The sequence below is a fragment of the Temnothorax americanus genome, unplaced genomic scaffold (assembly GCF_048541705.1).
Source record: "Temnothorax americanus isolate GAGA-0224 unplaced genomic scaffold, ASM4854170v1 Scaffold2, whole genome shotgun sequence".
Taxonomy (NCBI): domain Eukaryota; kingdom Metazoa; phylum Arthropoda; class Insecta; order Hymenoptera; family Formicidae; genus Temnothorax; species Temnothorax americanus.
In genome coordinates this window covers 7,201,742-7,219,684 of record NW_027509338.1, presented here as the reverse complement: position 1 = coordinate 7,219,684, position 17,943 = coordinate 7,201,742, and the positions used below count along the sequence as shown (strand labels likewise).

The 17,943-nt window shown below is 42.3% G+C and overlaps 1 protein-coding gene across 4 annotated transcripts in view; it reads left to right on the top strand.

Moving 5' to 3' along the window:
• Positions 1-17,943, top strand: part of LOC143897208 (protein kinase C-binding protein NELL1) — a 75,154-nt gene that overhangs the window by 3,283 nt on the left and 53,928 nt on the right. The window lies entirely within an intron of this gene.

The window sequence follows — 17,943 nt, the reverse complement described above, 5'->3', positions numbered from 1 at the left end:
TTCATTATAATTTCAGGCTCTCGTTCAGAGAGGTCTTTATTGAATATTTAATAAATTATATTTCCGTGTATTTTTCAATAAGACGCGAGGAATAATTTGCTTGATATTACATTCGACTTCCGATGAACTTAAAACGCATGAAATTTGTCCAAAAAATTTATATTTCTCTATTTTATTCCGCTATTAACAATAAATAGACTTTCCTTCTTTTGGTACCTCATAAAAAAGGTTTTCTCTGCAGTGCTGTAACTCGTTATGCGTCGTTATGTGCTCATAACGACAGTTGCACAGCTTTTTTATTATATAGCATACCTGCGCAACTGTCGTTGTAAACACATAACGACAGCATAACGAGTTATAGAATCGCACTACTGGTATCGGTCGATTATTTCACTAATCCAAGATGAATACTTTTCGAATTCATGATCATGATGAATATCTGCTCGATCTTAACTTTGCTTTCTGATTCTTTGCCTGCCGAGTTACATTTCTATGCTAAAGAATAGGCAATAGAAAACGTCGATTTTTTTCTTCCAACGGCATCCAGCTGCGCGCCATAAAAGGTAGTTTCGTGAAAAAACAATAAAGTCGATACTTCTGTTCATCGGCACAAAAATTTTCGGAATACGAGCATCTCTTCTACCCTTTTACTGCTCCCAATAAATATTATTCATTGCTTTAACGGATTAGGTGTGTCGCTCATTGATTTTTCAAACATTTCTCAACGTGGGAGTAATCTTTAAAGCCGATTTCCACCAACGATCGTTCAATTCGCCGAACCGAATTGAATTGAATCGGGATTGAATGTTCGTATGTCTCGCGCAGTCGACGAACGACGAACGGCCATGGGATTTATCTATGATTGATCAGATCCCACGATCGAAAGATGACGTGTATCCCGATTTCCATGAAAATTCGTCGCGATACGATCACCCCGGGCCGACGACACACTTCACCCCGGTCTCTTACAAAAGAGACTCGCGAGAGCCCCAAATCGCGGCTCGCTCGAAATGCGAAGGATAAACAGGGCGGCCTTTTATCGAGGAAATAAGACAAATATTCGCGGCATACCGTGCGTCTGCATCGTGTCCACACGCGAGTATGCAGACACGTGTGTTATTAAAACACCGACGGGGCGAGATTCCCCGAGATATTCGTCCGTTTCTTCTACAAAGAATTCCATTCGCGCATCCGTACAGCCGTATCGAAACAAACCGCGCCGACGCGACGTCGAAATCTCGATGCGACTGCCGATCGAAAGATCAGAGAGCATCACTCGGCATTTTGCTAAAATAAATTATCGTTAACGTAAAAATTGTAACGATTAGAAGTGATAAAAATTGATAGAAGAGATATTTATTTCGGACAATTATTGTTTAATTTTGTAAATGTCCGAAAGATTCTAGGCATATTATCCTTAGACCGTTCTGGTCCTGAAGCGGGTAAATGAACGACGATCGCATGACGCATTGCGTCAGAATTCAATTGTGCCGGTGGTGTGATTCGAGCATCTCGATTTCCGCTTCCATTCGACGACGACAGAGAGGAGTTGAACGATCTTCACATTCAAAATGTATGAGGAGAAATTAATTAATCCTTAAATGGTTAAATTGTTAAATTTTGACATAACATATAGTTACCTTCAAAAAATGCAAGGAATTATAGCAATAAATTAATAATTTCTGATTGATAAGTTGAAAGATCCAACTTTATTTTTCATTATTTTATTTCTTAATTAACAAGATCAAATAATCATTGATAAAATTATGAATTTATTAGAATAGCATGAATTGCATAAATTGCTTTAAAAAAACTACGTTTTTTTTTTATATTTCGTAAAATGTCGATGTAGATGTCGAGTAGTGTAATACACTCTGTAAGAGTATATGGCATCATTATACAAATCAATGCGGAAAGTTATTTAACTACTAAAAGTTAATATCTCCCAGATATATATATATATATATATATATATATATATAGTGCATCTGCGATATTTATTAAAGAAACGAAAAAACAATGTAAGAGACATCTCTTTTGTGCTTTCCATGATTGAAATAAATCGTCATTGTATTCGATTGTTAAATCGTCGTTTCACGATCATCAAAATATACGCGACGATAGCCGCCTTGCGCACAATACGCGCTATATTTATTGGCTATAAATTATAGTTAGTCCGTAATTTGCCACCCGTGAGCTAATGACACGACGTCGTATAAATCACAAGACACACTCGGCAAGTCGCACTTCGGCGATATACCGGATGATTCGCGCTGTATAATGATTCATAATTGGCAATTCAGAAGCTATAATGCGGATTAATTCCAATAAAGAGATCACACACACAGTGCATTAAAACGAAAACCATTCCCATTTAACTGGTACACAATTTATTAATTCTATTTTATTTTTTCACTTATCGTTTATCTATATATATGTGAGAAGTTATACAAAGCCTGCGTTCGTTTATTCACATTAAGAGCTATTGGGAAAATAAAATCTATAATACACGTTATGTAGGCACCTCTTCTTTTTTTATTAAATAAAGTAAATGAAATAAATAGTTTGTGCAACCTATTTTTATTTATCTTCTTTTATTGCCTCTCTTCATTGGCAAGTGAAAATTCGGTAGCAGAGGCCCGACAAAAAACCGAGATGATTATCCAATTAAAAAGAAAATCTATTAATTTTTCCGCGTTAAAGTCGCTGAAGTTAGCTCGTTAGAGCTTGAGACGGAGCCGTAGCTAAAACAGCTTCGCTAATCAGGTGAGATTTTTTGACGACCGCGCGCATATATCACTCATGCGGGGCCGCATGCACCCCTACGGTTCGATCGTTAATTATGCCCTCTCCTACGTTCCCCTCTTCCCCCCCCCCGATGCATTCACCGCCCCCGTTCGTCGCGGGCTTTTCTATTTATCCCGACAACGCATAAATATCCCCGCGAGACGACAATCAAAGGGGGACTGCGGAGTAATCCCGTAAGGGCGACGCGCATTACTCCTACCTGATGCGCCATTAAAACGTCGTCGATGCACTTAAAACGTGAGTAAGAACTCTCCTCGTCTGTGTAGCACCGGCGTGTTTCCTTCCTCTCTCCCTTCCGCTCGCCATCGTTTTTTCTCTCTCGATCTTTCTTCCGTTCTCGCGCCGTCCCCCTCACGGATTCGTATGGTCCGCTCGCTCAATCCGCTTAAAACGTGGCGTGTGGCCCGTAGACATCGTCGAGGCGCACCCACGCACGCTATTTATCTCGTCTGCCGAAGCCGAGTGCCAAGAGAGTATTTTTTCGCATGCCGCCTCTCGGGGTCTCTTTCTCACTCTCTTTCTGTTTCTCGTTCTGGTTAATGCGACCGGGACCCCCGGGACCCCCTGGTCGCGCTTCTACGCCGCACGCTATCGCTTTCGCTCTCTTCCAGCTTCAACGTTTGTCTCGCCGCGTTACGAGGAAGCGCAGATGACGGGCCACGCGACGAAATCGTATCGAAGAGAGGAGTGAAGAGAGATAGTGGTGCCACTTCTTATATATATAAATTTAGATACTTTCTAAGAGGTATCCTGCTTCATCAACTGCTCTTAGCTGAGTTGAGATTGTACGTACAATTGCGAGAAAAAAAGACAAGGAGGTGAGAGGAGGGGAGAAGAAGTGTGTATGCGCGCGCTAAAATAAAAATAAGCATCTTTTATTTTGTAATTTTAAAAATATCTTTGATTCGAGCTTTAATTGAAATTTGAAAGACTCGGATCGAGGTACCGCAGCAGCCGGTGATCCCTCGTTTTCATTGTCATTCATCGTAAAAATATCATACGATTACAGATCACGTGACCACAAATTACTGGGCGCTACCGAGAAGCAACCGTTTCCTCATATATTTTTACCTCGTGAATTTATTTACGAGGAAAATCTAAAATAACGCGAACCCCTTTCTCTCTCCCCCGCACATGCGTGTAGCAAAGAAATGCAGGGGTCGTGCAATTAATAATTTCGCGAAGTCATCCGTCTTTCTTAAGTATCTTCTTTCTTAAGTATCTTCTTAAAACCAGCAGGCTGCCGGTCGCCACGCGGAGATGATCGTATAATAATCGCCACTGAGAGAAAAGTCCGCGCTCGTAAAGCCGCGCGTGTCGCGTGTCTCTCCGACTTCGTTTCTAGAAACACGATAAAACTGCGACGCTTGCACGCCGCAGAATTGCAACTCGAGCCACGTGGCTTAAAAATCATCATGGTGACAATGTACGGTATACCTATTTATAGATCTAGCGGAAAGATCACTTCCCACGTTAGAATGCAACCGTTAGCTTCGGCATTACCCCCCTATTCCCGGGAGAAAGCAATTAGTGCTCGTGTTTAGCGCGCCGTAATAATAAATACTTTTTCTCCGGGATTCTCCCGCGTCCGCGTGGAGGAGGATCTCTGAATTTTTATGAGAATAAGGTGAACACACTCGACGCCCATAATTCTCCGGATGACGAGGGTGAGTCAGAGGAGGACGCGCCATCGCCATCCCCCTTGTTCCTGTCTCCCGAGACCGCGGGTTGCTTTCCCGATTTTACCTCGTCGTGAATTAGTTACGCACACACGCGACGCGAAACGTCGATGGCGAGATCCGTATCGCGAACGCGCGATGCGCGATCGAATTTCATATTGTCTCGCCTTCGAGTGCCTTGAAATCTAATTGAACGCGGGCACCGCAATGGCTCTCGATTTTCAAGGAGAGCCTTCGATTAAAGCGGAACGAAGTGTTAACGGCAGTTATGTGTGTGTGCTTTATATCCGTCACACTCCAGAGTACCCCGGACTCGCACCCTCCTTCAAGTTCAAACAAATACGTGCTCGGATACGTGTAAACGTTTTGCTGGATGTAAATTAACTCTTGAAATACAGATGCATATTACACGATACGGCCTTGAGAGATGTTAATTCAGTCTGCATGCGATATAACGATGCGGATTTAAAGCATCGTAATGCCACAATGCGACGCTACGTACACGTATATTTGTAAAAAATATTTGGTTTTTATTATCAAGAATAATTTAGGAAAGACATACATAAATTTATGATGTACGAATAAAAAAATTAAACGTAAAAAGAAAATGCATTAGAAATTAAAAAGAATTCTGAAAAAGAGGTCATATAACATTAAATTAAAAATTTAGATAACAAAAAAGTAACAACTCTGAAATATACTAGGGGAAACCTTTACTTAATATAAAAATATATATTATCATTAATTTTTTACTTTCGTGTAAAATACTCATTAAGTACGGAAAGTCGCATGTATGTAAGTAATATGCGTCAGTTCAAGGAGACGCAGATATTGGGTGGCTCTGCTTAACGCTGCATTTCCAAGACGCGTAAGGCTATTACGACAGCTAACAAATATATCGTTAATAATTGCATAATTATTGAGCGTTTACCGATATTGCGGTAAGACCTCTCTTTGTACGCCCTTAGGCGCCAGACAAGCGGCGGTTACACTATTGCGGCTCTACGCGCATTAACAATCGCGATCACTGTGCTCCCCTCGCCCTTTATAATTTTATGTTCGACTTAGCTTCATAGATATCAGTGTCGTTCGCACTGAGATTGTGCCTTTCAGAGGCTACTTCGTAATTGGTCATACGCTATACTTTATCGTCGAGTAATACGAAAAATGATATCTGGCTTCTTTTTCGGAGTATTTGATCATTTAGTGCCTTCCATTTCGATTCATAAATCATCCTTATTACAGTAAGAAGACAAAGACTCGGCCGACGTTAAATCGGCCTTCGGCGGCCGAAGAAATTTCTCCCCACGCCTTTATCCGGTCGGCATCAGAATTACGTTAACTACCCCTTGGAATTGCATGCGCGGCGTGCATGCCGATCGGTCTGGCGGGCGTTTTCTCGATAAACGACACGAATTTTCGTGGAAGAGGAAATTGCTCTCGTCGTCGGTCTGCGCGCCGCGTGATGAAATTACGCACCCGCAAAGCCCCGCTCGCAAAAGACGGCACTGTCTCGAGGGTTTTTTTCGGGGTGGCATGACGTGGACTGCGCTGCTCTGCCTCCACCCTCTCATTTCGTCCCTTTAGGTGTATATATACCCTTCACGCACACCCGTGCGTTCACGAACAAACGAAACGAAACGAAGCGCGCGGCGATCGCTTGCCACGGTGCCCTTCCCACGGCACGATTTCGAAGTCTTTCCTGACCCTTAAGTCGCCCCCCCCCCCCTATATCTTCGTCATTGTTCTTGAACGATTTGTCCGCGGGCGAGTTCAGCTGTATCATCAATGCGTATCTCCCGTTTAGAGATACGTGAAGGAGCAGTTTTGCAATGTCCCCTCCGAAGGAAACTGGATACATATATCGTAATCCGAGATGTAGATATGTAGATATATGCAATATGAAAGAAGATATATTCGTGTATATTATACTTTTTAAAATATTATACTAATTAATTAATTTATTTATTTATCTCGGTTTTCACACAACAGAATCGATAATTTAGAAAGAGAAAGAGAGAGAGAAAGGGTACTTCATTTTCGTATCTTTGTGTTTTATTGCGTCTAAATGAATTTTGTTCTAATTGTAACTTTTTTTACGTCAGTTAATTATCTGACACAAATAATGTATAATATTTATAATTTGTGACAGATTTTAGTGGAATCGCAGTTCGGTTCGGCTCAGCGTACCCGGTTCCACATTTAGCGGCCTTGATTTGCCTTGGCTTTGATTCACTCGTACGATTTAATTCGAAGAAATGAGTAGTTTAAAATAGTACGCCCGGTATATTTGGACACTGCCATGTGTTCAAGGAAGTGAGCCGCTTATATATATATATATAGACGGAACTATCCTATTTAATTCGAAATAGTAAAATTTTTCAGCAATTCTGTGTTTTTACGGAAAAGAGTTTTTACATACTTATATTTTAATCGCGCATATAAATGTCAGATACGGGAAATCTTTTACGAATCGCGAGAAATGTATTTTACGAAGATAAAAAAAAGACCCGTGTTAATGAATGTAATAATTATGACACGGCCGGAATGTGCAGTCGTCAGTCGAGAGTTCATGTGTCTCCGTGCTTTCTCACATTATATAACGTAATCAAAGAAAATCGTACGATGCCCGTTTCGAGAGGCCACACGTTGATCCAGCTCTCGGATGTTCCAGCTCTGATTACTGTCGGGTTAGCATAAATTCTAGTGGCCTGATCCGTCAGCGAAACTGAAGCAATGCCTTGAGTTGCCGAGCTGCTTCGCGATTAATGTAATTCCGAGATGAAATATGAATCAGAATTTCGGTTCATGGCGATTAAAGAAGTGTGGAATAATTTATTGATTCAAATCTTTAAGATCTTAGCATTTATTTAAAAAAGAGAGGGAGAGGGAGATTTGTGTGTGTGTGAAAACACTTTCACTATTTTCCCTAAAGTGCCTATTTAACCAAAGAATTGTTTCGGTCAATAAAAAGACTGAACGAGAAGTGCTTATCAAAATTCAACGACAGTACAAAACAGTATAGAAACTTTCGTATTAGAACTTTTCTCCTTATCTCATGATAGTGTTTATAGTTTTCTATCGCGGCTCACTACAATTTAAAAGACTGCACTGCTCCTGCAAAGAGAGCATCGTTGTACGTCAAAGGAGGAGGATGCACTCTACATCGAGAAGAGGGAGGGGGATAGAGTTTCCTTTATTCGCATTCAATGCAGCTTCTCCTCCCAAAGTGTTTGAAGAAATGCAGGTCAACCCCCTTCCGCTAATTCAAACGGTGTGACCCAAATTCAAAGTGTAATACACGATGCGTCCTAAAAATGTAAAATATCGTATCTGAAACAAGTTAATCTAAAAATGCTACATTTGAGAAGGATATTTAATTATTCCATGACAGACATCCAATTTTTAAAACGCTTCTTTTATAGATCCAATCCTAATTATGGCATTTAAATTTAACCAGCTCACGAATTTATATTAATTGATAAAAAATATTTGTTTTCGGATTCGAGAGAATTGTACTCGAACCAAATTGCACAGAATATTATATCGTAATTGAAAAATCAAAATATAAAGCACGAGAGATTGCAAGGACAATGACGCATAAAATAGACGGATAGAGAAACGAGACAAAGAGGGCGAAACACCTGCAAATACGATGCCTATAGGAAGCGTCGTTGTGCGATATCGAAAAAAAAAGAGAAAAATGGAAACGCGGTACAATGGTGTTCGTGCGCTCGGTATATGACAGCTGCTGTCACGGGTAGTGCTCCGACCATGTGCTCGCCAGTGCTCGGTGCACGCCGAGCATTTCCACCATCCTCCCTCGACGCATTGCGAGAGCGCAGTACGCCTCAGCTATGATGAAAATCGCGATTGAATCGGGATTGAATATTTGATGCAGTTTATTATATCAAAGTCTGTGTATTATCATGCGCATGTAATTTTCTGTGCATTAAGTGCTTAACAAATTCTTGATCAAACGAAGAGGAAGCTTCAAATCCGTCAAATATTAACAGTGCTACGATGCGATGAGAATAATAGTGCGCCCTGTCATACGAAGTAAATTTTGTGCGTGTGAAAAACGTGAGAAACACTATATGCAAAATAAATTTTCCGTTGAAACCATCATTTCGCGGAAACAATCGTATGTTAGAAATGGGTTTTGGCAATCATGTTTATATCGCAGAGTGCAAAATAATTTATTGTTGTCTAAAAATAAACGTAGCCAATTATATATAGCAATGAAAATGTTTACGTGTTCATCCGAACGTTAAAATTTATCTGCCGATATTTATAAAAATATTTATAAACGACTTGGTTAACGCAAAAGCAGTATTCTGCGAGATATTGAGATTACGAATTCGCAATCGACAGCTAACATTTTCATTGAAATTGTCATAATTAGCCGCGAACTCTTCGAGACTCTTCCAGTCTCGTTTCAAAGGTAACAGTCAAAACCTCATCTCGATCGCGTTTGTTAAGTAGGTTGGCGATTCGACGGAAGAGCTGCGGGTCGATTCCAGCACTCGCGCGGCCAGATAGGATCTCAATTCCATAATTGCAGAGGCCTCCTCGCTGCCGCCCACGCGAATATGCACAGACCAATAGCGTCCGCACCCCTAGTTACGCAGGGCAGTGTTAGGAACATGGAACGATTCGCAGTTGGTGTTGCAATCTCAACTGGATTGTAAACAGCGTACCGATATTCGATCGATGCCGAGCTTTAGCATGTTGTTCGTTTCATTAGTCACCGTAAACGGTTCTATATTGATTGTTAAATTACCATGTAATGTCCTCTAAATCTCTGAAGCTACGTGCTTCCTCGAACCTTTAAGATCTTGAAAATTCAGATTTTTTGAAGTATTTTTTTTCTGTATTTCACATTTTGAGAAGTATTTTAGTTATGATTTTGTTTCTTTGCGTAATAAAGAAATCGTTTCTGGCATCGTAAAGTTAGCGATGATTGCTACGTGTATTTAATATCAGCAATCTCGGTGCGGTTGTAAATAGCGTATCGATACCTCTCCGATCGATGCCAGCTTTAGTGCGTTGTTTGTTCTATTAGGTTCCGTAAAGTCTCTATCGATTGTTAAATTATCGTGTTGTGTCCTTGAATACTACGAGCCTTTAGCCTCTGAATCTTCAACTCTGTAGTTACTGGGATCTCTTTGAATCTTTAATGTAATCTTTAATCTTGAACTCTTTAAAAGAACTCATTAGAAGTCTCCCGGTATATTACAAATGCATTGCTACAAAAAAAATATACAAAATTTTTATAATTACGGTAATTAGAACGTCTGTGTAATGAGTCGAATTTTTTTTGCCAAGTCTTTTAACCACTCTTAACGTTATTCATGATTCTAAATTACAACGTATTGCCAGTTTTTACACTATTCTCCTCAATAAAAGTTGTCTTCCTGTGTTCATTTCTGTGTGTGTGCCAAGTAAGTGATATAAATTTACATTTCCTACCGTCGGAATCAATTCGGTTATGCTCGCTCTCATCGACAAATATAGAAATAGGTTTGGGCCTGTTACTATAGTCGCGTATCCTGTTGCAGGGGTGGTTGTGGTTCTAGATAGCTATGCCACTGTGGCCTTGCTGGAGTCGGTCGTGTCGGTAATGGTGGGGTTGCTGGTGGTAATGCGTATATAGCTATATAGTGGAGAAAGAAAGAAAAAGAGAAAGAGAAAGAGAGAGAGAGAGAGCTTTGACTGGTCGCTCAGGAGGGTTGCATAATGCAGCGAGCGTCGAGCTGGCAGGGCGTTGACTTTATGCAGCATTACGTTTCTTTACCCTTTGGCTTTCTCCCTCTCCACCCTCGCCGCCGTTATCAGCTACGTTGCTCTTGTTTGTCTAGTTTTAATGCACGCGATAATTTACGCGCACGATCATACGGAATGTGTCCGAAATTGTTTTTACCGGACAGAATAAAATTTCCGTTCTGTTAGAATCCTTATTGCTCCATAAATGAAATAGTTAATAAATGATAAGATAATAAATAATAAAAGAAGAATTCTCTCGGTATTAATTTAAATAAAATTTTACTTTTAATTTTATAGCTAAGTTAATATTCATTTATCTCACAGAAAATGTATTTATTTCATAAGTACATTGGATCAATAATTATAATAAGTGAAAGTCTTATTACAATTTCAAATAATTATTAACGCAAGAATAATATGAGTCTGTATTTCATTTATATTACCAGCTATCCAGAACACGTTGTGCATTATGCTAATATATTATACTGACGCAATTTTCTCCAACAGTGGTAACAGTTATCATTTATCATTATCGATCCCCCGCACATAGTTTTTGTTTAACGAAAAGTCGGTTACGTAACGGGAGGAATGTCCTAAGACTTGACTTCCTTATGCACGCAACTGCATACAGTCCTTAATCTCCCTTTCTATCCACTCCGCTTATATTATCATTTTTATCGTTCCCATTTATTGCTTAACAGAGATAAATGATCATAAATTACTCCGAGTCGCGAAGTAGGGCTGGAATTAGGTGAAGTTAAAACTAGCCTCGACAAGTGTTCCCGAGAAAGAGAATAGCAAATAATATATATATATTATTATTATATTATATAATAATTATAACTTATTCAGAAAAAGAGATTAGATGAGCATTATCAGATCATCACACAAATACTAGAAACATTATTTACACATATCATTCTAGACCTCGGTCTAGACGGAATATGTTGAATCACACAATCTTGAACGCCAAGATACGCATAAGTACGAATCGTAACTCAAATGGAAATATCTCCGGCTTATTGCTCCCAAGAATTCATCGAGATGGCAATATTGCTTCCATTCTCTCGCAATATTGCTTCCAAGAATTAATCGCCGCGATTAATCGCTCTCTCTAGAAACTTTCGCATACGTATAACGCGCACCGAAATTTGTGCCCCCTACGGAACCATTGTACATACCCTTTCTCGACCGTTACCACCCGGGTTCTAATCAAACGCTTGAAAATCGCCGGGGTTAACAAAAGGGCCACGCCAAGCGATCGCCGATAATCCTAATCGTACTATCGCGCTACCTTTTCGCTCCCCTTCTCTGTCGGCGTGGTATGACGTTTATCGGCGTGCCCGCTCCTCCGTTTATTAATTTAATCGCTCGCGTCACGTCGTTGGTGACTTTTCGACCGCGCCGAATTCCTTCGCTGATACGTCTCGATACGTTCCGCGCCCGGCCTCCACTCTCTCTCTTTATCTCTCTGTCATATATCTTTTCGGGTGTTCTCACGACTCGATACGAAACGTGACATCATCCGCGCGGAATTCAGACGAGTGAGACGTGCTTTGATTTACCGCCAACCGACGACGGTGCGGCCGTTCGATTGCCCGTCAAAGACCGGCCCGGCCTCCGGACCAATATTATCGCTATTTAAGAGCGTTTGCCGGCCGGCAACCTCTACGCGGAATTCTTTTGAAATCAATAAGTAATATGACATCCAAGGAGGACACCGAGCTCGATTGTCTCCTTGAACATTTATCCTGCTCATTCGACCCCGAGTTTTCACTCTGATTGTCCCTAATGGCCCCACCGCACCGGTTCGGTCGGGCCATTTGGTCGGGTCTGTTCCTTTGGGGGAATTCTTGGGATTGCAGATTAACTCCTGGAGAATGCTTTCCGTTACATGCATTATTCGGGAGGATATTTTGTTCACGATTGTTTCGAAAGAGACGGCTATGACGAAACTTATCGAGTTATTGATATTATGTTTTTAAAGAGAACTGGTGCAATCCCGATATAATCGTGACGAGAGTCACGTGTTTGATACAATCAATTGGTAATTTTTCATCGTCGATTCCCCACGCTATATTACTCACCGTATACGTGACTTCAATATTGAAGTATAGATCTATATCTATCATTTGCAAAGCCTCCACGGTATCGAGAAAAGCCTCCATTCTCAACGAGACGAGGTCGAAACGTATCGACCTCTCGTCTTTAGCCGGCGCTAAAAGACCCGCGTCTTATCCCAACCGCATTTCTCATTTCGTTCTTCCTCTCGCCCTATTCTCCTCGGCCGAGTGCGCGGCGATCGCATGCACGTGCAAGTCGCGCTATTTGCACAACGTCGAATACGGGAAGAATGTACACACGACACGCGGGAAGAGAGCTACGTATCACATACTCGCGAACTCGTGTAACCTTCTGCCCCCGACCCAACACCCCCTGCCCGTCGACCGACCACCCTTCGCCATCCCCTTCGAAGCATCCGCCCCACGGCGCTCCTCTCCCTCCCTCTCGCCTCCTAGGCACCCACCACCCCAGGGCTTTTCCTCGGAGGTTCATCGATCGCCCCCAATCACCCGCACCTGCCATCTTGCCTCTCCATTCCCTTGAAAACCTCCGAAAGCTCCGATATCTCTTTGGCCTCCGTCGTTCTCCCTCGGGCCCTCGCCTCTCTCGCTTCATCTTCATTCGCGGCTTTTCGGCTCGCTTCGTGCGCGCGCGATAAAGCTCTTCGCGCGAGGCCCCCTCTTTGAGCCGGCCTTCCATCGAAATTAACTTCTGCGATCTCGGGATGACACTCGATGTCGCCCCTCGCCTCTCTCTCTCTCCCCCTCCTCCTTTGATCTTCGCCGCGCCGCGCGTTTCCCTCGGCGCACGTTTCTGCCTCTTTACACAGGATCGTGCTGAAAGGGGATACCGATTGCTTTGGTATCTTCATTTTCGCTTTCTTTCCGGCACGGGGCTTTTATCGGCGCGGTAGGAAATTTTCGCAGCTTTCCATCTCGGCTTTGGTGTCTTTTTGGGCGTCGAGCCTGGAACACGAGATCGCTCGGTTTCATTAAAATTAGTTTTCATTTCAAGTCGCACTTTCTTCACGTTGTCACTGGTCGGCTGCTTTCAAAAACGGAAGCTCGATTTCTTGCTTTTAGTTTCTCCTTTCAACGTCCTTTCGTATCTTACGATGTTGAACTTGGCATACAAATTTGCATGATTTGATATTAAAATAACACCTTTTTTTTCACTTAAAATATGAAATCGTTAATTTAAAATATTCCTATTCTTTAAGAATGGCTTCCAATAATTTGTAATTAATTAATCAAATGTTTCTTTGATGACACTGCATTAAAACTTCATCGACTTCGCCGTAATTCTTCTTGTTCTTGTAATTAACTTGCGGACAAGATCCTGACTAATTCTGTCAATTCTTTAGATTTTCGCGTCACTTTGACCATCTCTAACAAGAACTCGACCCTTCGGAGTCCTTCCAATTTTCAACGAAATTGCATTTAGGCACGCGCGTCCCGTCATCTTCGCCCCCCTCTCTCTCCCTCGATCTCATTACTTTCGTCGATTTTCCTCGATCTCGTTGAGCTCCATCCAACGATAATCCGGTGCAGCCACCCCAATTAGATTTACCGATGCATTTCTTTCGGCGAGCGGTCGATTCCGCGCTTTCGTTCGTTGGCTACTTTCCGCGATTCCCTCGAATTTCCCGGGGATATTAATTTCCGCTCGGGGCTCCGCTTGGAAGCCGTCCAGAACGATGATGAAAGAAAAGGAATTGGGTTGGAATGGAGCACCGGCACACACCGGCGCGGGGGGGTACGCGAGTCCGAATGCTCTAGAGGTTCTACACGGTTCGTGAATTTTCAGAGGTCTCGTTACGGCCCTGACCTTTCCAAATGCGCCTAGGCCTCGTGTGTATGTGCATGCTATGAATATGTAACGAAGAGGATATCGGAACTGAGGGCCGCTCGCGAGCGATACGACTTTAGCTTTCGACTTCCGCGTCCGCAATGTGCGATGATAATTGCTTAATTGAATGTTGCAGCGAATAATATTAGAGAAACGTAACGCGAGATGCTATAGCTCCGGAAAACGATAAGTATACACGGGGTGCAAACTGAAGAGTACAAAGGTGAAACGCATTTCTTCTGAGCTTGCACTTGTAGCGCGCTAAATTAAAAGTCTTTATAGTGGATTTCAAATAGTTGCCCACTTGAACTGGAGATATATCGTACACGAAGTCCAGATCAATATAGAGCGCCAGTAGCGAGAATGAGAATTTGCAAGAAATACTCGGCTCTTAATTCCGATTGCTATGTTGCCATGAAAAAAAAACGCTTGTACACACGCATAGCTTCGATCTCTAGGCTGGCACTTTATATTTTTAATTTCCGTCATATTATTAATATTACTATTATATAATCAGCTCCATATAGATGTAATCTTCGCAACTGAAATCTTGCGAAACTGTTCCGATAACGAGCTTCGTACAAAAGAAATCGCGCAGAATAGCCTAACTATAACTGTCTCTTTAAAAAAAATATGGAAAAATATTTTTTTTTCTCTCAAGGCTGACGATCTTAAGACACTCCACATAGCGCGATTGCCGCATCGAGTTCTTGCCTTCTCGTCTAATTTTCCTTTCAGGGCGCTCCTGACATTTAACTCGCGTCTTAATTATGCGGAATATGAGAGTAGTGCAGTGCGAGAAGCGTCCGGTCTGCGGCCCCCAACGTCCCGTACTATACATGTCCCGGATACGGCGCACGCAATTTTCTAGGTCGGCACGGCGGCAGGGAAGGTCAGGATTGGTTCAAGTCCAAGCCCTCGAAGTGGTCGTCGTGTTCTCGCCGCCGTCGTCGTTGTCGTCGTCGTTGTCGTCGTCGTCGTCGTCGGCGGCGGCGGCGGCGGCGTGAACGCGCGCCGCAGCGTCGACGGCAGTAGATCTATAATTAGCAAAATATCCGCGCAGCGACGCGGCATGACGGCGCGAGACGGGACCGAAAGGTATCGAGGTATCGCGCCTTCATCGGGTTGTGCGGGGAATCGAGATTTGACGGTGACGCGAGATTTAGACCGATATCCGCCTATTTCTCAATAAAATGCACGAAGAAAATTAATATAAAATTTACATAAACTTATTTAACATAAAATGATATATAATTGCACGTTTCTAAATATAAAATATTATTCATATATAGAACATATATATATACGCGAAAAATCTTTTGTCTGAGAGAAATTGATTAGATTCTATTCATTATCCGAGAATTAGTGGAACTTTCTTTAATTTACAAATTTTCTTAATAATTGTGTCGGTTCTGTGCTAATAACTAGAGACAGATTGCTGACATAACTAAACATTTAACTCCCTTTCAACTTAAACTCTATGTTTATTATCTTTATTAATTAACATGGGTGTAAATAATTGCTGTAATAGCAAAGTCGTGTCGATACTCTCGTTGGAATCCTCAAGATTCAGCTTCAATCCCGAAGATGCATTACTCCTTTGCTGTTCCTTTCTCCGCGCTGCGCTTGACGACGGATGTTTCCAGTCAAGATTGCGAACATGGAATTCATGAGTATTTGGCCACAATCATTTGCTCATGTTGCATCGCCACGAGAATGACAGCACATCTTTCAGATAAAAGACGCCGTGGGTTTATTGACACTATAGGTTGATTCTACTCTCGTTGACACGCGCTGTCTCGCATCGTTTCCGCTTTCTCCTCATCCTTCTCTTCGCGTCATCTTAGCGATGAGAGTCTGCAAGTGGCTAGGTCGCTAAAAAAATAAAGAAAAAGTACACTTTGCCTTGCGGCTGTCAGCCGACAAACGCACAATATGAAGAAATATTAGAATTAGATTTCAGAAGGCCAACAAATCCTAGGTTTTATTTCGCATATTGTATTATTATTATATTCAACATATTATACATATTATTATTTGTATAAAATCAAAGAAAAATGTGGAAATTTATCGCGTCTGAACGTTCCGCAATTCGATTCTTTCTCGAGCACCCTTACCGGCCTGATATACGGTCGATCGATCGCGCGTTGTATCTCGCTCGAGGAACCAGGTCGTTTCGTGCATGAGACATTGTCGGAGGAAGCTCCGAATTTAAAGCCAACTGGAACCTTTCGATCCGCAGTAATCACCTAGATTACAGTCCGATAAGACTACCATTTGAATAATGGCTATATCCGTGCGATGAGCCTTCATGCAAGAGGCCAGAGGAGGGTAATCAAAGAGTAACCGGCAAATAACAGAAACAGACGAGCGAGGAAGGAAGGAAGGAAGGAAGGATAGGACCGGAGAGGACCGAAAATAGGCCTAGACGTTGCGTATTTCCCTTTTCCGTCCCGCTCGATTTCTCCATCTCTCTCGAATATTTCTGTTTCGCGCGACCGTCTACGCGATAAGAGCCGCTCTGATCTTCCAGACCTGAGAGATCCGAGATAAATGACCGGCCCTGAAGCTCCCTGAAGTATATGACGGAAAAGGAAGAAATTCACGCGTGGCGCCGAGCACGACTCGAGAGAAAGCGCCGCACGCCGCGCGCCGTTGCGGTAAGATATTTGCGCCTTTCTCAACAAACAATAGTAGGTATAGTTAGCCATAACAATATTTCGGCCATTATAAATAGAGACAGGGAGAAACAAACGTCCGAGCTCGGCACGACGCAGTTCAAATAGTTCGGAGTAGGGTACGGCGGTTTCGGTAAAACTTTACATCGTAAATTTCTGGACCGTGTCGCCAATGCGCTACATGAAGAATGCGAACGCGAAATGTGAAGAGTGGTCAGTGCGCAGAGACACGCCTTTTAAACGCGGGGCAACGTGAGAGCCGCGCGGTATAGCTCCTTTAAATATGAAATACGAAACTATGGGCGCGCTCGCGCCGGAAATTTCGGTCGTAACCCAGAAACATCGTAACATGTAACATTCTACCGGCGACGATGCGTGAGTAACGGTGCGGCGGGAGTAATAACGCTGCTTAGCTGGCCGCCGCGCGACGGCGAAACCGTTGCGCGACCACCTTAGTGCAGGATATTTAAAAGATCGGATATCTGGCGGTTCACCCGCCCACGACCAGAGGGGAATAATCGTGCAGGATTAACAAACGCGCGGCGTATACGGCCACGCTGTGTGATGCCTGCATGCGGCATATAATATCACTCACCTCGCGCGCGGATCGTGGATTTTGCTAAACTGACCGTCGACAATGCGCATTCGGGAGATTTCTTTCGCAGCCGGTGCGCGCACAATTCGCGAATGTAAATCATCGTTCTGTACATCGTACACCTGGTACGCATCGCTGACCATTAACCTTGCCAGAAATATTTCTTATAGAATGAAATCTTCTACTTATTGTTTCAATGTAGCACACAAATTTCTCTCATTATTTCACGCGTTCAAAACGAAAAGCGACAAAATATCCTATCAATAAATTCGTCGCAATACTCATTATAATAAAAAAGTATATCAAATTCAACAGAAAAATTTAACACAATTTTTTTCAAAATTTAAAACTGAATTATTTCTAATAATATTCCGGTAGGGCATGACAGAGAAATTAACGTTCGTTGTCATCGTTTGAAATGATCTTTGAGCGTAAAGGTTCTTTTAACTCTTGCTTTCCGCATTTCACAATCCTTTGACGTTCGTTTATCGGACGAACGGTAATA